Raw genomic sequence first — 20,771 nt, 5'->3', positions numbered from 1 at the left:
AGCCTGCCTCCACTCATGTCGGCCACACAGGCACTCCCTCCCCCGACCCGAAGTGGTCACTTTGCCTGGGTGTGAAGGTTTTGGTGGGGAAAGCTGATTGGGCTTGCTATGTCTGTTCTGGCTGAAAGTGCCTTTGTTTAATTTGTGCTTCTTAACCTGTGGTTCATTTTCTCATCTGTAAAATGGGGTTAGTGACAATAGCTGGCCAGACCTACTCTGGGTGGTTGTGAAGGTCGATTGCAAGCCTCTTTCTAGTCTACTAATCTGTCGCCTGTGCCTGGAATAGCAACTGGCACGTAGTAAGTGCTCAGTAAACTTATGTCGATGACTAGGAGGGAGGGAGGGAGGAGAAGTATGAAAGGGAGGGAGGGAAGGGAAAGCTATGTCTATCCATTTCTTATTAATAATGCATCACAAATCTTTCATTACAGAACAAAGAAATGTCATTAGAAGTACCCCCTGCCCCACCCCCCCAAATGCCTATTTCTTCTGGGCTTGAAATGCCTTCTCTGTTTTTTCCTGTAGAAACTGTATTCCTATTTCAGGCTTATTCAGATGACATTTCATCTTTTAAAATACTTAGAACTTTCTCTGGCAAAATCATGGCCCCCTCTTCTTTGCTTGCACACTACTGTTCACATCTCTGTAAAGCCCGGATAGGTGACTGACTGGTCATTGTTCTGCTTTGTCAAATGCCAGTGGCAATCCGATCCCTGTACATGACCCATGAGGCTGGCACTGTCGCCCCACATTATCATAGGGGACACTGAGATTTCAGAGAGGTCAAATGACTCTCCCAGGTAGACACAGCTAGTGAAAGGCTGGGCTTAGATCCAAACCAAGCCTCATCTGATTCCGGAGCCCTGCTCAGAGCCTTCCTCCTCGCCCTGCTCCCAGACGCGCCCTAACTCCATGCTTTAGGTCCTCCTCTCTGGCCTGGACGATCCTCTCAGGTAGGAACAGAGTCCGTGCCTGTTCTCTCCTCCCAGAATTAGTTCAGGGTGGGGAAGCAGGAGATGTGCAGTAATTGCATGGGGCATATCTGTATGGCTAGCCACACAGCATCCCACCCCAACTGCCTGCAAAGCCCCCCAGGAGTTCACGAGCCCTGGCGGGGCAGGGACATGGCTTATTCCAGCCCTTGTGCAGCAGAGCTCAGGATGCATCAGTGCCCGATGTGATTGGCAGGTCTACCAGGATGGGGAGGGTAGGAAAGGGAAGAGTGGGGGTCTCTGAGCACCCGAATGTAAAGTCCGTGCAGACTAGACCCTTGTCCGTCTTGCTAGTTGTAGTGCCTGTTGCAGGGTCTAGCACATAACAGGTGCTTAATAAATATGTATTGAATGTACAGACGACCTCCGAGCCCTGCTTTCCCAACCTTCCCCAGAGTTGGCTTTGTCTTGGGCACTGCTAAGAGGCGGTGGGCCAGGCTGAGGGACCACCCAGTGTGACCTTGACCCCTGAGTGTACAGCAGCTCTACTGCCCCTCACTGGTGTCACTGCATCTGCCTGCCTGCAGCGTGTCCCCAAATCCCTGCTCAGTTGGATGAGCCTCATTGAGGACAGACCTGGCCCCTGGGGTTGTTTCCTGCCTGCTCTGTGTTCCCCTTGCCCTTCTCATCTCTTGGACACTCCGTCCCAAATGGTCATCAGGATGGTCATCTGGAGAGGAGGACACAGTGTTCAAGCTACTAATCCCGGGCTGGGCGTGCCCTTGAACTTTCTTTGAAACAGCTCTGCGACCCCCAGCAGCACTCAGGTCACATTCCCAGAGAGCCTGCAGATGAGCGCTGAGTCTGTTTATTTTCTGAGATTTCAAAAAACGTGGCTTTTCCATCTCTGACCTTAAACAAAATCTTTTTTTCCCTTCAACATTTGTATTTTTAACTTCATGAGAAAATATGGTAAGGGAGCCTATTTTCTTTTATAACTGCCATTTAAAGTTGGGTTTTTGGTTTTTTTGTTTTTTCATTAAAAAAAGGCTTTGGGGAATGGGGACAGTAAGGTGGTGTTGTTTTTGGTGCTCTGGGGGCCACTTGGAGCTATTTTCTGCCTAGAGCCACATGTAGGAGGAGGCCCTTGCTCCCCGGTTCTGAGGGGTTTCTGCTCGTTGAGCCCACAGTTGTCTTAGTCATTGCTGTGACCTCTGTTCCTCTCCTGAAGGCCTAGGACTGGACCAGCTGAGGGCTGTAAACCAGCATTTCTCTCCCAGGCGGGGGGCGCTTAATAACCTTGCTTTGGGAGCTGTATCTGGGCAGAGTGGCGGCAGCCCTTGCTCTGCCCTCGGCTGTCCTCCCACTGTGGGGTCAAGGATGGAGGCAGCCCAGGAACATGTTACAGCCCCTGAATTCTTATCTGGTGGATGTAGGAGCTGAGACCCAGAGCGAGTTGGTGGCTTGGCCACCCAGCTGCCAGGTAGCAATGAGTGGAGGCCAGGAGGAGAGCGGCTTCCTGCTTCTTTGGTCTTGTCCAGATGACCCCGCCCCGCCCCAGTCCCATCCCCAGTCTCCTGGAGGCCCAGCAGCAGTTGGTTGATTGACTCCTCTCCCTTCTCAGGCACCCCGTGATCCAGCTGTTCCCAAGGATGCCTGACCCCTTGAATTCTCTCTATCTGGAAGGCTGCCTTGCACCTCTCTGCTTGGCGGGCACCTACTTCCTCCAGGTCACGATGAGACATCCCTCTTCCCGGGAGCCTTCTAGATGCCTTGGCCTTGCTTTTCCCTTCGGCGCTCCTGCAGTCTAACGCTCGCACGGGCGCCGTAGCCACCCTGCCTTGAGCATAACATTCGCTTCCTCGTCTTCTGGACCGGCCTCCCCTAAGGAGGGACCTTCATCCGGGTATTCCCTGCGTCAAGCCCCGTGCCGTGCAAGTCAAAGATGGGAACGTGTGTTTTATCCAGTAAATGCGCCCGGGAAAGCATGGCGAGGATCATGCGCAAGCCAGAGGGGCAGGAAAGGGGGTCCCCGGTGCGAGTAGCAGGAGCAGCTTCGTGGAGGGGCGAGGCTTGAGTGGGCCCTTGAGGAGTGGGGAGACATGAGGTTGGTGGGTAGATTTGGGGTGGGGACTTGGGCAGGGGGAATGACGGGATGGAGACCCCGGAGATGGCCATGGGCAGGCGGTAGCAGGCGAGCAATGCCGGTGGGTGAGCCCATGGGGAGTTTTTCTCCATTTCCTGGGGCTCGATCTCTTCCGCTTTCCGCAGCTGGCTGGCATCAGAAGCAAAGGAGGGTTCCTTCGCGTTTCCAAAGTGTCACTAATTCAGCAGGAAACTCGGGGAAATCAGTGCCTCACTTTCAGCCACACCCTTGGGATGGGGGTTCAGCCTGATATCCTTGGAAAAACAGGTATTTGGGCTCAGGTTCCCTTTGGGATCATTTGTTCAGGTCCAGCCTGCGTGAGTGGGTGTGGCCAGGCTGCCATGGGTGCTGGTGGGTGCAGAGCGCTGCTTCCTGGAGCCAGGAAGGAACTGCCTCCGCAGACCTTCACAATTGCCTGGTGCCTTCGCTTAGCAGCTCATCCGCTCATTGTTTTGGGGTTGCTGCCTTGGGCGGGTAGCTATTTTGAGGGTCTTTCAGAGAATTCTGAAAAAAATAAATAAGCCCCAAACTTAGTTCCTACCCTCAGGGAATAAGCACATTTGAAGCTGTACACAAACTTGAGGATGCCATTTGTCAGCTGGGACAGGGCAGGGCTCTCCAATCACATTGACTTCCTGGTGTGCAAAGCGCCTTTAATAACCTAATCCCGGGTGACACAGAGCAGGGCACTACGTGCTTTGGGGCATCTTCTCGTATAATCTTTCTGGCTGCCTTATGGGCAAGAATTGTCTCATTTTATAGTTAAAGAAACTAAGGCCCAGGAAAGTCATGTATCACTGGTCGTTTGAGGTCCTGCAGCCAGGAAGAAGCCGAGCATGGGGCTGGCTTACACTCTTCTTTGAATCTTACAGAAATCTTGTGAACGGGGTGGGAGGAGGGAAGTACGTTTACCTCCCATTTAACAGATGAGAAAATCGAGGCTGGGAGAGTCATACCGAGGTGCACGCAGCCTGAACCCAGGCTCTTGCCTTGAGATCCTTGGCCGTGCTGCCTGCGTTATTAGCCGACACACGTAAAACCTAGAATGCGGGGTTTACATTCAACGGAGAAGCGGCAGTGGGTACTCAGCAATCGTTCTCTCTGTGTATTAATTGTTCTTCCTGTCCACCCCTCCCCCTTCAAGAGCACTGCCCACCTGCTGTCACTCTGGTGACCCTGGACCATGGGTGGCAGCAGATCTGTTTATGTCAGACTGCCAGACACAAGGCGGCAGGGAATCAACTTCCCTCTGGTGAGGGTGGTCATGTGTTTCCGTCTCCCTGCCTCCTGCTGACATAGACCTGTGTCCCACTTTTTGCTGCCCCTAGGGGGTACAGTGAGTGGCAGGAGTGGATGGTGCTCAGAAGCCCTGGCAGCAGTCAGTGCCAGGAGTGGGTGGGCAGGTGCTGCCTCCTCCCTTATTTTAACATTTCTGCAGGGTGGTACCCAAGGCAGGAGTGGGGACAATACTCTATTGTTATGTTAAACCTGAAATAGACACCTTTGGTTGGAAGGCGTGATACGCGTCTATTGTGGTTTAGTAGTGACAGGAGCTCTCTGTCTTCCGATGCTTGGCAATTACCTGTAATCTCCTGGGGTGTGGGAGCGGCAGTATTTTTACCCCCACTCATGTAGGGCTGGGGAAGCGTCGAGACCCAGGAGCAGCAGAACCAGGGAGACGCAGGCTGTAGGGTTTGAGGAGATGAATTTGTACTTGGTCCTGACCCTTCCTGGAGGAGAAAAGGGCCCCTGGATCTGAGCGAGATGGCTGTGGTGGTGAGGGGATGTTGCACAGACCTGAGGGCGAATCCCACCTAACGTTTATTGAGCACTCACTGCGTGCCCGCTCTCCGCTTAACTTTACGTCTCGCTCGATCCTCGCAGTGCATCTCTGAGCCCAGTGTTGTTTGCTTGTTAGTTCACTCACTCACTCACTCATTCATCAAGATAATTGAGCCCCGCTGTGTACCTACATGATTCCAGGTGCTGAATAAGGCAGACTCCTTCCTTACACCCCAGTGGGAGTTATCCAGGAGGAGCAGAAAGCAGGAAAGCTGGGGCTTCTTATGCAGGTCCCAGTCCCGGTCAGTGGAAGAAGAGCCAGCTCCAGGCCCGTGCTCCCCACCATCCTGACCCCATCGCATCTCTCTTCACCTCCCGCCCAGATCTCTCTCCGGACACCATTGTCTCTGTCTGGACGTCCTGGGCTCCACAAACTCAGCATTTCCAATGGGCTTCATGGTTTTTGTCTTCTCCTGATGGACTCCTCTTCTGCGCCCTGCCTCCACAGATGGCCTGTCCAGGCTCCCCTCTCCCTCAGTCCCCAAATCCTGTTATTGAGAACAGTCAGGTCGGCTTCCACAGGGTGCTCCCTGGACCCCATCCCGCGGCCCCTGCCACGGTTCCCAGCTTTGGTCTGTTCAGCCTTGCGCTCTCGTCACTGTGCCTTTGCACACGCTGTTCCCGCTGCCAGGAATAGCGCTCATCCCCAGCACACTGCCCGCTCCCGGCCCACTGCAGTCTTTCCGCCATGGAGCCTCCCCGGCCCTCCCTGTGGGCTGCAATCCCACCTCCTCAAGTCTGACTTCCTAACGGGCCACTCATCCGCTTCCCACCACCCCTGGGAGCTCCTGGGGTGCTGGGACCAGGCCGCATCTCCTTTTTCATCTTCAGTGCCCAGAATGGTAGGTGTTTATTGGCCAACGGGGTGAATAGATGAATAAGGAGTAGGTTTCTGACAGAGGCTGAGGTGCTTTCATACCGTGATAGAATCCTGTTCTTCTTTCAGCAGGTTCACCTAATTCAGTAGTTTCCAAACTTGTGTAGGTGTCTTAAAAACCTATTGTTCAAATGAAATCGCCCTCCATTAACACTTCCTGAGGGGTTCCCCGTGGGAACCTGTGGGGTCCCAGTGAGACAATTTGAAAACAACCAGTCTAGCTAAGCTCTCATTTTATCAGTGAAGATCAGACAAGAGGAGGGATGGGCTGAAGGTGCGGCTAACCTCATGGTGACATGGTGACAGAGCCCTTTGCAGAGTGCCACCGTGCCCCCCATTAAGGCAGACATCTTAAAGCAGCCCTTTATCCTCACAGCGTGCTTAGCTCCAGTGGCAATGAGCAGCCCATCGCAAATGCTGGGACTTTAGATTTTTCTTTAAATTTCGTGTCGATCTCCCTAAAGGAAAATGTCACTGAAGAATGGAAAAATCTGTGTGCCCTCGGAGCCTAGGTGCCGCTGCACCATGAGTTTCTACAAGATGACAACTGTGTTTTTAAAATTGAGAGGTGACAGGAAGTGGGCCTGTGAGGAAGGAGAATATAAATTTTCCTTTTTGTAGGGTGCAAAACTGACGTTCGGTTTATTTGAAGACCAGTGCGTTACCTTCCAGAGGGCCAGCCACAGGGTTTGACACTTAGTCATGAGTCGGCGTGGCTAGCAGTTGCCTGCATAACAGAGTGAGCCTTGGCAAGAGAAGTGTGGGTCCAAGAACCAGTGAGCGGTCTGTATGGAGGGGGACCTCAGTCTGGAGAAAGACATCGACGTGCAGTTGGCGAAGGGCAGAGGTGGCCCCTGCTGTCGCCTACACAGTGACACCTGCCCAGCGTCACACTCGTAGTCTCAGAGAGAGGACGAGGTTCCCCAGTTTCCCCCAAACCACAGGGTGCACCGGGACTTCGGGGGGTTATCTCGCCTGCCTTTCTCTTCTAGGAGACAGAGAGCAGTTATGTTTTAGAGCACTCCCTGATACTGACATCTTGACCTAGGGGTTTACAAAAGACTTCCAGACAGTTTTGGGGATGAGCTTTTTATTGAGGTGTAGCATCCGTGGGAAAGTACAGAAACCTTCATGTACCGCTGGATGGGTTTTCACAAAGCTCACACATCACGGAAGCCCCTGGAGCCCCCTCCTCTCACGGTCTGCCCCAAAGTGGTTAGCCTTGAACTCCAGATGAGTGCGTCGTACAATGTCTGCTTTTCACTCGTGGCTTCTTTTACTCAGCCCGGTGTTTGAGACTCAGCCATGTGGCCGCACGTAGTGGCAGTGGGTTTGTTCTCGCTGCTGCGTCGTATTCCACTGCCTGCCGCACACATCGATGTTCACGGCCCCCGTGAGCTACGTAGGTGGGGCGGTTCCTCCCGTCTTACAGAGAAGGGAGCCCAGGTCATGCACTTCAGCAGAGGTGGACTGGAGCCCCCCGCTCCCCCCACATCTCCACACCCCACACCCTGAGACGCCGCGCTGTGAGCCGCCGCCTCTAAATTAGTGTGATATGTTCCGGAACTTTCCCCCTATCTCACGTTAATTCCCTGTGATACAGCAGAACGTAATTTCCCCATGTTCTTTTGTTCTGTGTAAATGGAAACTCTCTCCTTTGCTCCCCTGGGAGGTAACTTACTTTCCTTAGAAGTTGCCCCTGGCCCACCGGCTGAGGGATGCCGGCCTCCTTGAACTCACCCTCCTTCTGACTCTGTAAATATCTGTGTTGCTCCTCTCTAAGCCCTTCCTTAGTTAGCCGTGACTCTCAGACTGTGAACCCAGCTAGAATCCTCCACTGGGGTCGGCTTTCCTGGGAAGGCTGCCTCTGGCAGTCACGTTGGGAGCCTTTTCCTCAGGCCTCATGTTGAGATAGAAACAGGCAGCGGTGCCTTCTTTGTCCCAAAAAAGTGCCAGCAGTGCTCTGCCAGGCAGGCCTCTTCTTTTCTCTTGCTGTAAACCCCAATCCTGCACAGCCCTAACTAATGGATGCCTACTAATGGAACATTCTATGTCCCAGCTGCTCCTTTTCCCTTGTCTTTAAATGGGACATCTGTCATCGGGGAGACCCAAACCCTCCATCACCTCCCCAGTGCAGCAGCAAACTGGGTTCATAACTGTGCATTTATTTCTGGGCCCTAAAGGTCAAACGCCCCTCCATTTCCTGCAAATGTCTCTCTGAGGAGCTGGGAGTGGATCGTGGGTTGGGTGACAGCCCAGATGGGGGTAGCTCTAGGACATGTCCCATCTAATAGCTGCTGAGGAAGTGCCTTGATCTTTCTGGGAGTGATTTGTCCCTTCGCCCTAGAAATTGCCAGTGGCTCTCTCTCTTTGTCCTCCAAGAGTTCCCAGCTCACCTCTGGAGTTATTTGACCATGTTTCCTTACCAATTAAATCCTGGGTTTTCTGAATTCCCACTGCTGGTTTTGCTTTTTAGCTAAGCCCTAAATGGGAAACATGTAACATGCATAGAATTATTCCCTTGCCTGTGCCAGTGGCAGACAGTGCTAATTAATTATGGCGTTCCCATCTGCTGACCCTGAACCTTATCTTGAGTCCCAGAACTTCAGCAGCCACTGCTCTCTGTTTGGAGCTCACAGGCCTAACGGAATTTTTTTGCCATTATAGCTCCAAGTGGTACAAACAGAATCCTGCTTTCTGCCTAGGAAACTTGACTTCCTATGAAAGGACCCAGAAATGAAGAAAAGATGTCTTTTAGAAACATTTGTTAGTTGCCTGGACTTTTCTCTTTGCAGGTGGGGTGACGGGGTGAGTGATGGGATGTGTCTTGCCCAGTGGCTACAGTAGCCTCCCTTATCCACAGGGAATGCATTTCAAGACCCTCAGTGGATGCCTAAAACAATGGATAGTTCTGAACTCTATATGTATTATGTTTTTTCCCTGTATATACATACCTGTGATAAAGCTTGTGGCTTCTCTTTGGTATATCCAAATTGCCAGCATCACCATTCTTGCACTTTGGGGCCATTAGTGAGTAAAATAAGGGTTACTTGAACACAAGCACTGTGATACTGGGACAGATGGTTTGATAACTGAGAAGGCCACTAAGTGACTAATGGGCAGGTAGGTTTACAGCGTTGGGGTGCTGGACAAAGGGATGATGCACACCCTGGGGTGGACAGAGCGAGACGTCATGAGAGTTCATCATGCTACTTAGAACTGGACACAATTTAAAACTCATGAGCTGTTTTTTTATTTCTGGAATTTTTCATTTACTGTTTTCAGACTGATAGACCAAGGGTTATTGAAACCATGGATAAGGGGGTCTACTGTATTTTGAATTCAGGAGTCCACATACCTTTAGGGTATAGTTTGCTGCTTCCAGAATCATACTTTCAAGGAGACTTGAAGGTGGTAAAATAAATTAACTGAGCTCACTCCCAGCCTCCTAAGGTCTCACAATCGTAGGTTGTCAGTGGAATCCTCGGAATACATCCAACAGCATAAAATTGTGACTTGGTGCACATCCCCAGTTTGGAAGACTCACTTCTTGCTTCCAGGGTGAGACACCACCTGGCAGGAGGGTGGCCCATCTCCTTGCAGCCAGTTTGGTTGGGGTGCCCCATGCTCCTTGCCCTGTGTGTTTATTTCCAAGGCTGAACTGCAGGGCTCACTGGAGTCCTTACCACCTCTGTTCACAAGAGCTGGTTGTTCCTTTTCGCTAACAGGTGGCTTAAGGCAGAGGGCAGGGTTGGGGGTCCACTGGAAATGTGGTTCATTCCTCCCTGCTTCCTATGCTCGTTACCTGCCCCCCCCAGTGCACTTTGTTATTACAGTTGGACTGGCTGGGGTGTATCGGCCTCAGGCCAGACTACCTGGTGGCTTAAAACCAGTCTTAATCAAAATGTAAATACTTCTTGGGGCCAGAAAGCAGAACTGTCCAGGTGTTTGAGCAGAGCCCGAGATCCTGAGGAGAGGGTGGGGCCTGTGAGGCTCCTTTTAATCAAAGGTCTGGGGTTTCCCAGGGCCTCTGCCATGGGCCTCTAGGGGAGCCACCTGTCACCAGGGTGGCCAACGCCTTACCTGCCCGCCACTGCTTATGGACACTGTCATTGGGGCAAAGGTGGTTCTGGTGGCGATAGCATCTGCTCCTTTCCTCCTTCCCTGGCACCCCTGTCCCTCCACCCATGTCCCCTCATGGGAGGCGGCATTCCACAGCAGGGGAGTCCAAGGCTCGGTGGGGTCTGTGACCCTCCCAAGGTTGCTCAGTGAGTAGGAGGGTGTGTCCGGCATTGTCTGGACTCCGAGGATCAGCAGTGACCAAGGCAGCCGATATCCCTGCCCTCGGGTGGGGGGAGTAGACTGGCATTAGCCACGAAGCAAAAAAGATGTCATGTAGAAATAAACGCCCTATAAATACATAAACAGTAATAATTCCTGATAGTGATGAATACTGTGGAGTCAATGAGATAAAGCAGCATTAGATAATAGAAAGAGATAGACTCTGTAGGTGATGCTGTCACTTTAGAGGGGGCCCAGTGAGCCTCCATGAATGGGGCATGTGACTGGAGACAGAGGTGTCAGAAAGTAGCCAGCATGGGACGTCGGGGCAGGGGATTCCTGGAGCAAAGGCATGGAGGTGGGAATGAGCAGGAAGTCTACATGGGAACGGGAGGAAGCCAGGATTCTGGAGTAGTGGGCCTGGGGTGTGGGGCTGGGGTGCGCGAGGCCTTTGGACGTTATTTTAAGCTTGTGGAGGTCGTTGGAGCACTTGAAGTGAGAGAGCGCCACGATTCGATTTGGATCTGGATAACCCTGGCTGCTGGGTGGAGATGGCTCAAGGGAGGTGAAGATGGAAGTGGACAAGTAAGGAGAAGGCTGGTTGGTTGAGTAGCAAGAGGACATCCAGGCCGGCAGCCACGGAGACAGACGGAGGGGACTGGCTTGTGATTTGGGGTAGAGCCCACAGACTTCGGAACACCTAGTGTGGGATGTGAGGCGGAGGAGGCAAAGAGAACTCCGATGTCTTCTGGGTTTGAGGCTCGCTAGGGCTCCTGGGATTCACTCGCCTGCCAGGGTCGCACTGTGCGGGGTGTCCTTTTTCCAGGCAGACCCAGGATTCTTCTTTTCCCTGAAGTGCCAGCGTGGTGCCTGGAGGTGTCCATTATCCCACCTGGAGGGGTTGACTCCAGCTACTTTCCCGGATGGTGTGGTGTTACCTGGAATCAGGGGGAATTGGAAAACTCAGAGTTTGGTGATTCGTCTGGGCTGCGTTTAATGCCCGAGAGGCAGCCCTGGTGGATGAGTCCAGGGAGAAATGAGCATAGGGTGGAAAAGCACAGGGCTGAGTGGTTGGTCCTCAGTGATGGCAACAGCAGGACAATAGCCAGAGCTACTGCTGATTGAGCTCTCGCCCTGAGCTAAGAGCCATACATGAGTTTTCTCATTTATTCACAACCCCAAGTGGCAAAGTACATTATTCTCATTCCGTAGGTGTGGACACCGGGGCTCATAGAGTGTGTGGCCCAAGGTCACCCTGCTAGTGAGTGGCCATCCCAGCCAGTAAACCACTCACCACATGTGGCCATGGAGCCCTTGAAATGTGGCCAGTCCGAACTGAGATGCACTATAAGTGTATAAAACTGGATTTCAAAGACTTAGTATGAAAAAAATGTAAATTGTTTCATTAACAATTTCTTATACTGATTACGAGCTACAGAGATAATATTTTAGATACATTGAATTAAATATGTTACTAAAATTAATTTCGCTCGTTTCTTTTCCCCTTTCTCCTGTGGCCGCCAGCCAGTTTTAAGTTGCCTGTGTGGCTTGCTTTAGACAGCACTGGCCTCCACTGAGGCATTTACCTTTGAAAGGCTGAGAGACCCAGGCTGAAATCCGCACTCTCCCGTGCCTGCGTGGCCCAAGGCAGGGTGCTGAGCCTCCGTGTCCTCACCTCTGAAATGGGCATGGGGAACAAAGCTCATGGGCTGGGGTCAGAATTAAGCAGGAGATGACAACTTAATTCATGTGTGGAGGCCCAGGAAGCTCCCTCTGCCTCTCAAACAGGCAGGCTGTGGCTTCTGGGGGATGTTGGCCAGGCCCTGACTGAGCCCAGCTCCAGGGACTCAGAATACAGGCTGTGATGAGTTGGAGGAGAGAGAAATCAAAATAAAAAGCCATGTGCCCTGAGGAAGCAGGCGTGTCAGAAGGACAGAGAGCAGAAGGCAGGCAGGCTTCCTCTCAGACTACGGAGCCCCAGGGCGGGGAGCGCAGGAAGCAGGGGCCGGCTGAGTGGCTGTGGCGGCTGTGGCTGTGCCCCACCCTGGGTCCCTGGGGGGCCTCCCCTCCCCTGCACGGTCACGTCCTGTGCCCTCTGTGGTGCTGGGACCCGTGCATGGGTGCCCTTTGGCAGCCTCTGTTCAGAAGGCGTTCAGCCGCGTGTGTGGGGAGGCGAGTAATGCCTCCATCTCCATCCCCAGGGTTTAGTGTCCTGACCCTTGAAGGGGGCAGAGCAGGTCCAGGACTAGGAATGACGTTTGATGCCCCTCTGCGCTTGGCAGTTTGCACAGCCACCAGGATGCAGTAGTGCTGAATGGCTTCCCCATCCAGCGAGCATTAGCCCATCTCGCAGAGAAGAAAACAGGCCGCATAGCTAAAAAGGTCGACACCCGGGACTTGAACCCGGCTCTGTGCTGGGTGCCTGGAGGGTAGACTTCTGATACAGCACCTGGCAGCTCCACGGCAGGAGAGGCTGGGATGGACTGCCCATTGTCTTTCTAGAATACCATCATTTACCATGTCATGGTCTGTCCGTGTGTGTCTGTCTGTCCCTTTGTCTCCAGCCTGCATCATTGGCTGGTCCCTAAGCCAGCTGGGTTAAGGCCCCAGCACCTCCCAAAGCGAGGAAAGAATGGCTCACCATTCCTCAGTTTCCTCACGCGAGACTTTCCTCGTCGAGTGGTGGGGAAGGTTGAGAGGTCGGCCTGTAAGGAGCATCGCTCAGTTACAGCAGCTAACGTGTTATTGTTATTATTATTACCTTGGGCTCCCCATCCTCCAATTTTTCATATCTAGAAAAACTGGTTCTCTTGAAGTGTTGGAAACCGACCCTAAGTGACTGATAGCAGTGCAGACACGTTGCCTGGCTGGGCTCCTTGGCCTGACCCCAAGGTCAGGTGTGGCCCGCAGGTGGGGACTGGTCTATTCCAGGCACTCAGGGATGAGACAAATGAGGTGCAGCCCCTGGCCCAGGTCCCTGGATTCCCAGAGCAGCTGCTTCTCAACTGGGCGTGGCCTTGGGAAGCGAGTTCCCCAAACCTGCGTGGCAGAGCAGGGCCGGGCATCGGCCGCAGGGAGCCCTTGGCTGCAGGGAGCCCTCGGGGAAGCCGGATGAAGGTCTGATCCTCACTTCGTGCTCGGCGCTGAGAGCCTCTGACCTTCCAGCTCCAAGGGCTCCGATGTGCCAGGGTCATCTCTGAGTCGTGGGTGGAAAGGAACACAAATAGCCAGCTTCTGGGCAGTGCCTCTGCTCATGCGTTCACTCACTCACTCATCTGTAGACACTTATTGAGGTCTACTGTGTGCCAGGCAGTGTCCTAGGCACTGGTCACTGGTCGCAGGTGAGCAAAAGGGGCATGGTCCCTATACTCTTGGATGGGAACCCAATAAAGACACAAATTGTGCAAAGACGAGAGTGACGGGAGAGAAACGCGGAGACATAGCTCTCGGATTGGTGAGGAGGGGTCCAGGGAATGATGTGTCACTGGCTGAGACGTGAAGACTGGGCCAGGTGGAGTGGGAGGGTGTACGTCAGAGTGCTCAAAGCACCTTGTCTGTGACGGTAAAAATCTGGAAATAATAACCCGCATGGATGTCAACAGAGAGTGGATGAATGAAAGAGTTCCACAAAACCAGCAAGGATGTACGTTTTTAAATTTTTGATTCTCTTTAAGCGTGAAATATTTCATTTTAAAAATGATGCTGGGAGTGTGTATCTGGTAGCAGCAGTGGCGTGTGCAAAGGCCCTGAGGCAGGATAGAACTTTCCCAGTGCGGAAGCGCGCGCAGGCCCGGCTTTTGCTCTGGAGCCCACCCTACCTGGAGCATCTCTCTGCTTGAAAGTCTGTTCTCAGCTGCCCCTGAGACCATGGGAAGAGCCATTTCCTGGGTTTTGGGAAGGCCTTCTAGGCATCCTGGGTGTCAGCGGGAGCACAGTGTGATGGGGGAGACTGAACCCCCGGGGGCAGTGCCTGCCTAGGCCAGATTTGTGGGAGGGGAAAGCCTTCAGGGTGAGTCAGCCCTCTGTGGCTGGAAGCAGCAGAGCCTCGTTGATCGTCTGCCAAGGACCCGTGGTGATTCCTCTCCCCTTCTGTGGAGGAATTTGCCTGCTACATAGGCCATCTGCGTGAGGTGAGTCACTTCCCCCATTTCGTTAATCACAGACACCTCTGAGCGGGTCTGTTCAGCCTCTACTGCACACGCCGATGAACTTCCGTGCCCAGACCAGCATGTTAGGCATCTGTTTCAGCTTTGTGTCCTTGTACGACTCTCCAAAACTTGGTCAGTGGCTCCTGGACCCTGAAAACATGAACTGCAGGCCGAGGGCCACACGTCTGGCCCAGGACCTTGCTTTTCTGATGTGGAAACAGAGGCCCAAAGGGAAGGAGCGAGGGGCCTGGCTGACGTTTGCAGCCCAGAACACTTTACCTTGGCCCTGAACATGGGTCTCTATGTCCCTAGCTAACACTAGTCTTGTTGACCTCTCCTGGGGAAAGATATATAGTGTCCATCTCTGGCCTCTGAGCCTGGTGGGTGGGATGGGAATGGCGGCCGTGGGATTCTGGCGGGGGAGGTGGCTGCAACCGGCAGGTGCTTCCTGCAGACGTTCTGCTAGGGAGCACTTCCCGCCCCCTGCCTGTGACTTGCTGGCTGCAGTGTCTTCCAGCATCTACCAGGTGCAGGGCAGCATGCAGGACGCTGGGGGGCCGTGGCCTCTGCCTTGCTGGACCCTCCTTGGGACTAGTCTGTGCCTGGTGGTGCTTAGAGGGTACTGGGAATTGCGTGAGAAAATGCTGTGGGACCTGTGTGACTCACTCTCCTCTCTGGGTCTCTATGGCCCCAGCTGTTAATTGAGGGGCAGGGCTGGGTGATCACCAAGGTCCCTCCCAGTTCTGACGTCAGTCAGTTCTGAGTCTGATGGAGAGAAGATAATTACAGCCCTCTTGTACTGAGCTTTAGTCACTGTGCTGAGTGCTTTTGCATGCATTAGCTCAGGACTCCTATGTCCATGAGGTTACAGAGGAGTCAGTTGAAGCACAGAGAGGTTGAGTAACTTGCTCACAGTCACACAGCTAGTAAATGAGACAGCTAGGATTTGAACCCAGTCCGTCTGACCTTGGAAATGTGGTCTTAATCATCACTGTGGTAGGCCGAATAATGGCCTCCCCAAAATGTAGACATCCAAATCACTGCAACTTGGGAATATGTTACCTACCTGGTAAAGAGACTTTTCAGATATGATTCAGTTAAGGACCTTGAGATGGGGGTGCTATTCTAGATTATCCAGGTGAGCCCAACGTAATCACAAGGGGTTCTCATAAGAGGAGGGCAGAGGGAGATTTGACTATAGAAAAGGGGGTCAGAGTGATGCAGGTTGAGGAAGACTCAACCACAGACTGCTGGCTTTGAAGACGGAGGGAAGGAATCACTAGCCGAGGAATGTTGGCATGTCTAGAAGCTGGGAAAGGCCAGGGAACCGATTATTCCCAAGAGCATTCCAAAGGAACCGGCCCTGCCGACACCTTGATTCTTCCCCCAGTGAATCTGATTTCAGACTTCTGACTACCAGGATGTTAAGATAATGAATTCATGGTACTTTAAGCCATTAGATTTGTGGTAATTTGTTACAGCATCAACAGGAAGCTAACACACCGTGTTCTGACACTCATTTCCTTGCAGTCGGCTTTCATTTCTGTATTGAAATTCGATTCTGAATTCCTAGGAGTAGAAATCTAGTCTCCCTAATAGAACCTTCCTTGGCCATTTCACAATTAAAGAAGCATTTTAGAGGAAGATTTTGTAAGCCCAAATGCCTTGCTCCTGTTTGCTGTGTAATGGGAATTATTAGGAGGTGGAGGTACAGAGGGGAAAAGGTCAAGGGGGGCCTGGGACTCCAGCATAGACCCTGCCTCTGTAAGTCCACAGCTGGACACTACCTCTCTAGTCACCAACATTGATCCCCAGTGAGTGATCAGCTAGTGTGTGTTCTGCACCATCTGCCCAGCACATCTTTGTGGGCTGAACAATCATGGTCAGGGCCAAGGTCTGAGGTAGCAGGTGGTGGGGCTACCCCCCAGGGCCTTGCAGGGGACACAGGTACCCTGGTTCATCCTCAGATGCAGAGCTGTGCTCATGGTAGAATAGCCCATGGGCTTTACTGGGTCAGAGATTTAAACAGCCTGAGAGAAGGCAGTTTTTTTTCACAGAGATGCTTGTTCGAGCTGATCTTTAAGAATGAAGTGCCAGCTGTATAGAACCCAAGATGAGGCCCTCTGGTCCCATCCAGGAGCACAAAAAAATGGGGTTCTTTTACTTTCCTAAGAATATAGCTTAATTGCTCATGGACCCATCACAAGGATCCATAGGACCTAAGAGCTCATCAGCCCAGCTTCTCCTCTGGGGAAACTGAGGCCCAGAGAGGAGAAGGGACTTTCAGGAGCACACAGGAAGTTAGTTAATGGGTTCCTTGGTGGACATTTCAAGCTCTGAAATGATAAGAGATTTTTCTGGGGTTGCATTAAGACGGGATTCATTCATTCATTCATTCATTGGACAACATTTCATCGCATACCTGCTGGGTGCCGGGCACTGGGTCCAGTCATGGTGTCAGCTTTCAAGGAGTAACCTTCTAAGGGGTGGAGAGGCTGGGATGACAATACACAAGCTGAAAAGATAAATGAATAAAATAATGTTGGTCATTGCAGTTTGTACAGGGAATAAACATGATGTGGTGATGGGGACCATCCCCTAGACAGCGTAGTCTGCGAAGCCTTCCCTGAGGAAGTGACTTCTCAGCTGGAAACCAAAGGGAAGAGCATTTTAGGTAGAAGAAACAGCCAGCACCCAGGCTCAGAATCGGGGAGAACTGGTGTATTTGAGGAACAAAAGGCAGCCCAGTGTGGCTGCTGTGGGTGAACCAATTGAGGCTGGGGAGGGAGGTAGGTGGGCTGCAGCCTGCAGGGCCTGTGTGGGTTATGGCAGAGCTCAGGTTTTATCCCAAGAGCCATGGGGAGCCGTTGCTTTTGTAGAATGCCACAGGCTGCAATGGACAGTGGGTTACAGAGGAACCAGATGGAGAAAGGGAGGCCGGGCAGGAGGCTGCTACGGTCACCCTGTGAGATGTGACGGTGGTCTGAACCAAAACAGTGGCTGTGGAGGGGAAGGGAGATGGCAGAGTCAGTATGTCATTTGGAAATAGAATCCATAGGACCTGGTGGATGGTTGCAGGTGGAAGACAGTGTTAATCAGCTATTGCGGTGTAACAGATTTCTCAAAACTTGGCAGCTTAGAACGATAAGAAATATTTATCATCTCATGGTTTCTGTGGGTCAGAATTCAGGAGTGGCTTAGCTGGGTGGCCCTGGCTCAGGGTCTCTCGTGAGGTTGCTGTCAAGACAGTCGGAGCTGTCATCACCTGAAGGCCTGACAGACTGGAAGATCCACTTTTGACGGGGCTCACTAACATGGCTGGCAAGTCAGTGCTGACTGTTTGCAGGAGGTCTTAGCTCCTCCCCGCGTGGGCCTCAGCGTAGGGCTGCTGAGTGTCCTCACACCATGGCAGCTGGCTTCCTTCAGAGTGAGTGATCCACGAGAGAGCAGGGCAGGAGGCACCGTGCCTTACATGACTCAGCTTCAGAGTCAAACTCCGTCCTTTCTGTGCATCCCGTTGGCTACACAGGTCCAGTGTGGGCGGGGACTACACAGGCTGTGAGTCCCAGGAGGCAAGAATCACTGGGGCCATTGTGGAGGCTGTTTACCACAGAGGTCCTGGGAGGATGGAGTCAGGATGACACCTAGGTTTTTGGCTGGGTGAATGGTGGTGCCATTTGTTGAGAGGGGAAGAACATGCCTTGGGTGAAGGTAGGTGGGAATCGAAAACTCTCTTCTGGAACCTCTGTTTGGGAGACTTCACCTCTGCGCTAGAAACTTTTTTCTCTACAGGTGCCTCTGTGTTGTGCTAGTTTTGTGCTTCGATGGCCTCAGACTTTGGGGGGACTTTGTCAGGGCCCAGTTCTCATCTGTCCCTCGACCTACCTCTATGTCAGCCTCACGGACCTCTGGGAAGGTAGTCTTAGGTTCAAATCCCAGCTTAGGCGCTGGGTGACTTGACCTCTCTGAGCTTGTTTCCTCCTTTGTGAAATAAACCCACCTTGCCGTGGCGTCTTGAGACTCAAAGATAATGGAGCTGAAGCCAGGGCCTGGCTCCCCCTTACCTCCCTGCACCTCAGACCTCCCCACGCGTCTGCACACACAGCCAGATCTCCATGAGAGCATACCAGCTTGCTGGATGGATTCAACTGGAAAGGATTTCTAAAGAGTCCGTTCAGCTTCTTTTAAGTAGGTGATGCAAAAATTCTGGGGACAGCAGAAGTCGTTATTACTCACAGGGAAATACAAATATTTTTACGAATAGCCCATGAAAAATTGGGGCATTTTCTCATGAGCAAATAGTCCTGTTTATTTCTCCAACAGAATAGCCACAGTTATGCTGCAGGGGCCAGCTCACGACGGCCAGCGGCTTTTCTCGTGTCGGCTCGCCTCTCTCTCACCCCGCCCTGCTTTCTCTTCTTATTAACCCAGAGAAAACATAGCGGAGACAAAAGTGACCAAATTTGGGCTGTACTGAAAGAAGGGATTACTTTTGCAATGAAAAGTTAATTTTTGTGGCCAAGCTTTCTCAACTGTGAAAACCGGTGTGGACAAAGCATAGTAAGCCCCAAACAGACATTTGAAAAATGATTTTCTTTGGAAAGGACATTTTTAAGAAAGTCATTAGTATTTGCAAGAGGAGGATGGGGGTCTGTTTTCTCACGAAGGAAATGTTCTCTGAACTCCTAAAGAGACTGGGGGACAGAGGAAAGGAGGGGAGCCACAGGGAGGGAAGGCTCGGGGAGCCGGGATGGGGGGCGCGAGGGCTTCGATGCATGTTAACGCCTGCCCAGTGCCAGGCACCGGGCTAGGGCTTTGAACGTGCTCTGAGTCTGACCCTTTCAGAGGGCGTTTGGTTATCATAGCAATTTGGTAACTGTGGTTCAGAGAGGTTGTGGAGGTGGCCTGTGGTCACTCAGCTCGTGGACAGAGGAGTCAAGTCCAACCCTGCCCATCTGGTGGAGGAGTCAGAAGTCCCACCCTGCCCTAGGAGAAGGGGTTCTTGGTCCAGTTGGCATAACCGACACAGGGAGATGGGAGGGGGCACACCTGAGCCAGGCGCTGTGTGCACCCTGCCCCTCCCAGGGAAGGTGGCTAGGCTCCCTTTTTCAAGAGGAAAAACAAAGGCTCAGAAAAGACTATGGTGTGTGATATGAGTTTTTTGTTTGTTCGTTTAAACTCCATTTGGAAACCTTTTCCCTTTTGGTCCTGCCTCTCCGTCTATTTATCCATCTACTCACCAACAATTTGTGGAGCATTTACTATGTGCCGAGCACTGTTCCGGGTGCTTGGGAGGCAGCAGGGAAGAAAACGGAGATCTCTGTGCTCCCAGAGCCTACATTCTAATGGACGGAGGGGCCGAGACAGGCGATGAGCAATAAACGGCACCCACAAGCCGCGTGCAATGTTACAAGATGAGAATGGCAGTAGAAATTAAAAACGAAAAGTAAAAGAAAGGCAGAAGGCTCAGGAGAGGTGGGGTAGTGGCTGGGTACAGGTTGTAGCGTGAAAAATGGTGACCGACAGGTGTTACTTTAACGAGATGAAACTGTCTTAGAGGTGGTGGCCGCACATTGCAAAGGTACTAAATGCCACTGAATCGTTCACTTTAAGGTAGTTAATTTTATGTTATTTGAACTTTACTTCAATAAATTATTCATTAGGTGAAAAAAAAAGTGGTTAGGGTTGCTTCATGGAGAAAGTAGCATTTGTGCAAACACCTAAAGGGGCGAATGTGCTGACGCTGAGGGTGTCTTCTCCCAAGGAGAAGGAAAGGGTTCCGGGCAGAGAGAACAGCCAGAGCGGATAAACTCAGGCAAACAGGGAACCCCGCTCCCCGGCTCCCACCCAGGGCCAAATCCTTGGGGCCGACAGTCTGCTGCCTACTTATATAATAAAGTTTTATTAGAATATAGCTGTGTTCATTTGTTTGCATATTGTCTGTGACCCAGAGATTTCGCCTGGCCCTTTACAGAAAAAATTGCCAACTCCTGAGCTAGAGCAAAGGTCCTCAGGTGGGAAGGTGACTGGGTGTTTGGGAGAGATGGGGAGGAGGGTGCAGCTAGAGTGGAGTGAATAAAGGAGGGAGTAGTAGCAGGTGAGGTCGGAGAGGTAAAGGGGCCAAATCATGCAGCCTCCTACGTGACTTCCCTGTGCTACCCTCTGGCAAATGTTGGGAGAGATGCTGCCATCACACTGATGAGGAAGTAGTGTATGTGTGTGTGCGTGTGCACGCGCATGTGTGTGTGTGTGTGCGCGTGCGTGTGCGCGCACGCACGCGTGTGTGTGTGTTGGGGAAGAGTAGTAGTAGGGTGGAGAAATAGCTGAACTTGGAGTCAGAAGACCTTGTCTTGAGACCTGCTGTCTGTCCCTTGCCAGCTCTGTGTCCTCAGGTCTCATCTATAAAAAGTCACAACGATGGTGGCAGTTATGGAGTGATGATGATGATGGTGGTGGTGGTAAAGGTGGCAATGATAGTGATTTTGAAGGTAGTGATGGTGGTGATAGTGGTTGTGGTGGTGATGGTGGTGGTGATAATGGCGGTG

General features: G+C 52.2%; 1 protein-coding gene and 1 long non-coding RNA gene across 7 annotated transcripts in view; one reads left to right on the top strand and one right to left on the bottom strand.

The window, feature by feature from the left end:
* Window positions 1-20,771, top strand: part of GRK5 (G protein-coupled receptor kinase 5) — a 192,765-nt gene that overhangs the window by 58,057 nt on the left and 113,937 nt on the right. Inside the window, exon 1 of one of the 5 annotated variants that reach the window (XM_039870875.1) lies at window positions 14,110-14,208. The exons of 3 other annotated variants lie outside the window; for them this stretch is intronic. The gene's annotated coding sequence lies outside the window, so the exon portion shown is untranslated. Of the gene's footprint in view, window positions 1-14,109; window positions 14,209-17,766; window positions 17,938-20,771 lie in introns of those variants that run through there. One more of the 5 variants, XM_039870874.1, reaches the window with a different exon arrangement.
* The window catches only part of LOC120608880 (uncharacterized), a 14,311-nt gene continuing 2,548 nt past the window's right edge, over window positions 9,009-20,771 (bottom strand). For both annotated transcript variants that reach the window (XR_005654560.1, XR_005654561.1), the window contains exons 2-4: window positions 16,649-16,741; window positions 12,720-12,783; window positions 9,009-11,016 (exon numbers count right to left, since the gene is read on the bottom strand). This is a non-coding gene — a long non-coding RNA (uncharacterized LOC120608880). The remainder of the gene's footprint in view (window positions 11,017-12,719; window positions 12,784-16,648; window positions 16,742-20,771) is intronic.

This window comes from Pteropus medius, unplaced genomic scaffold (assembly GCF_902729225.1).
Source record: "Pteropus medius unplaced genomic scaffold, Ma_sr-lr_union100, whole genome shotgun sequence".
Lineage (NCBI taxonomy): Eukaryota > Metazoa > Chordata > Mammalia > Chiroptera > Pteropodidae > Pteropus > Pteropus medius.
The sequence above is the reverse complement of the archived record's forward strand: the minus strand, read 5'-3'. Positions and strand labels throughout refer to the sequence as shown.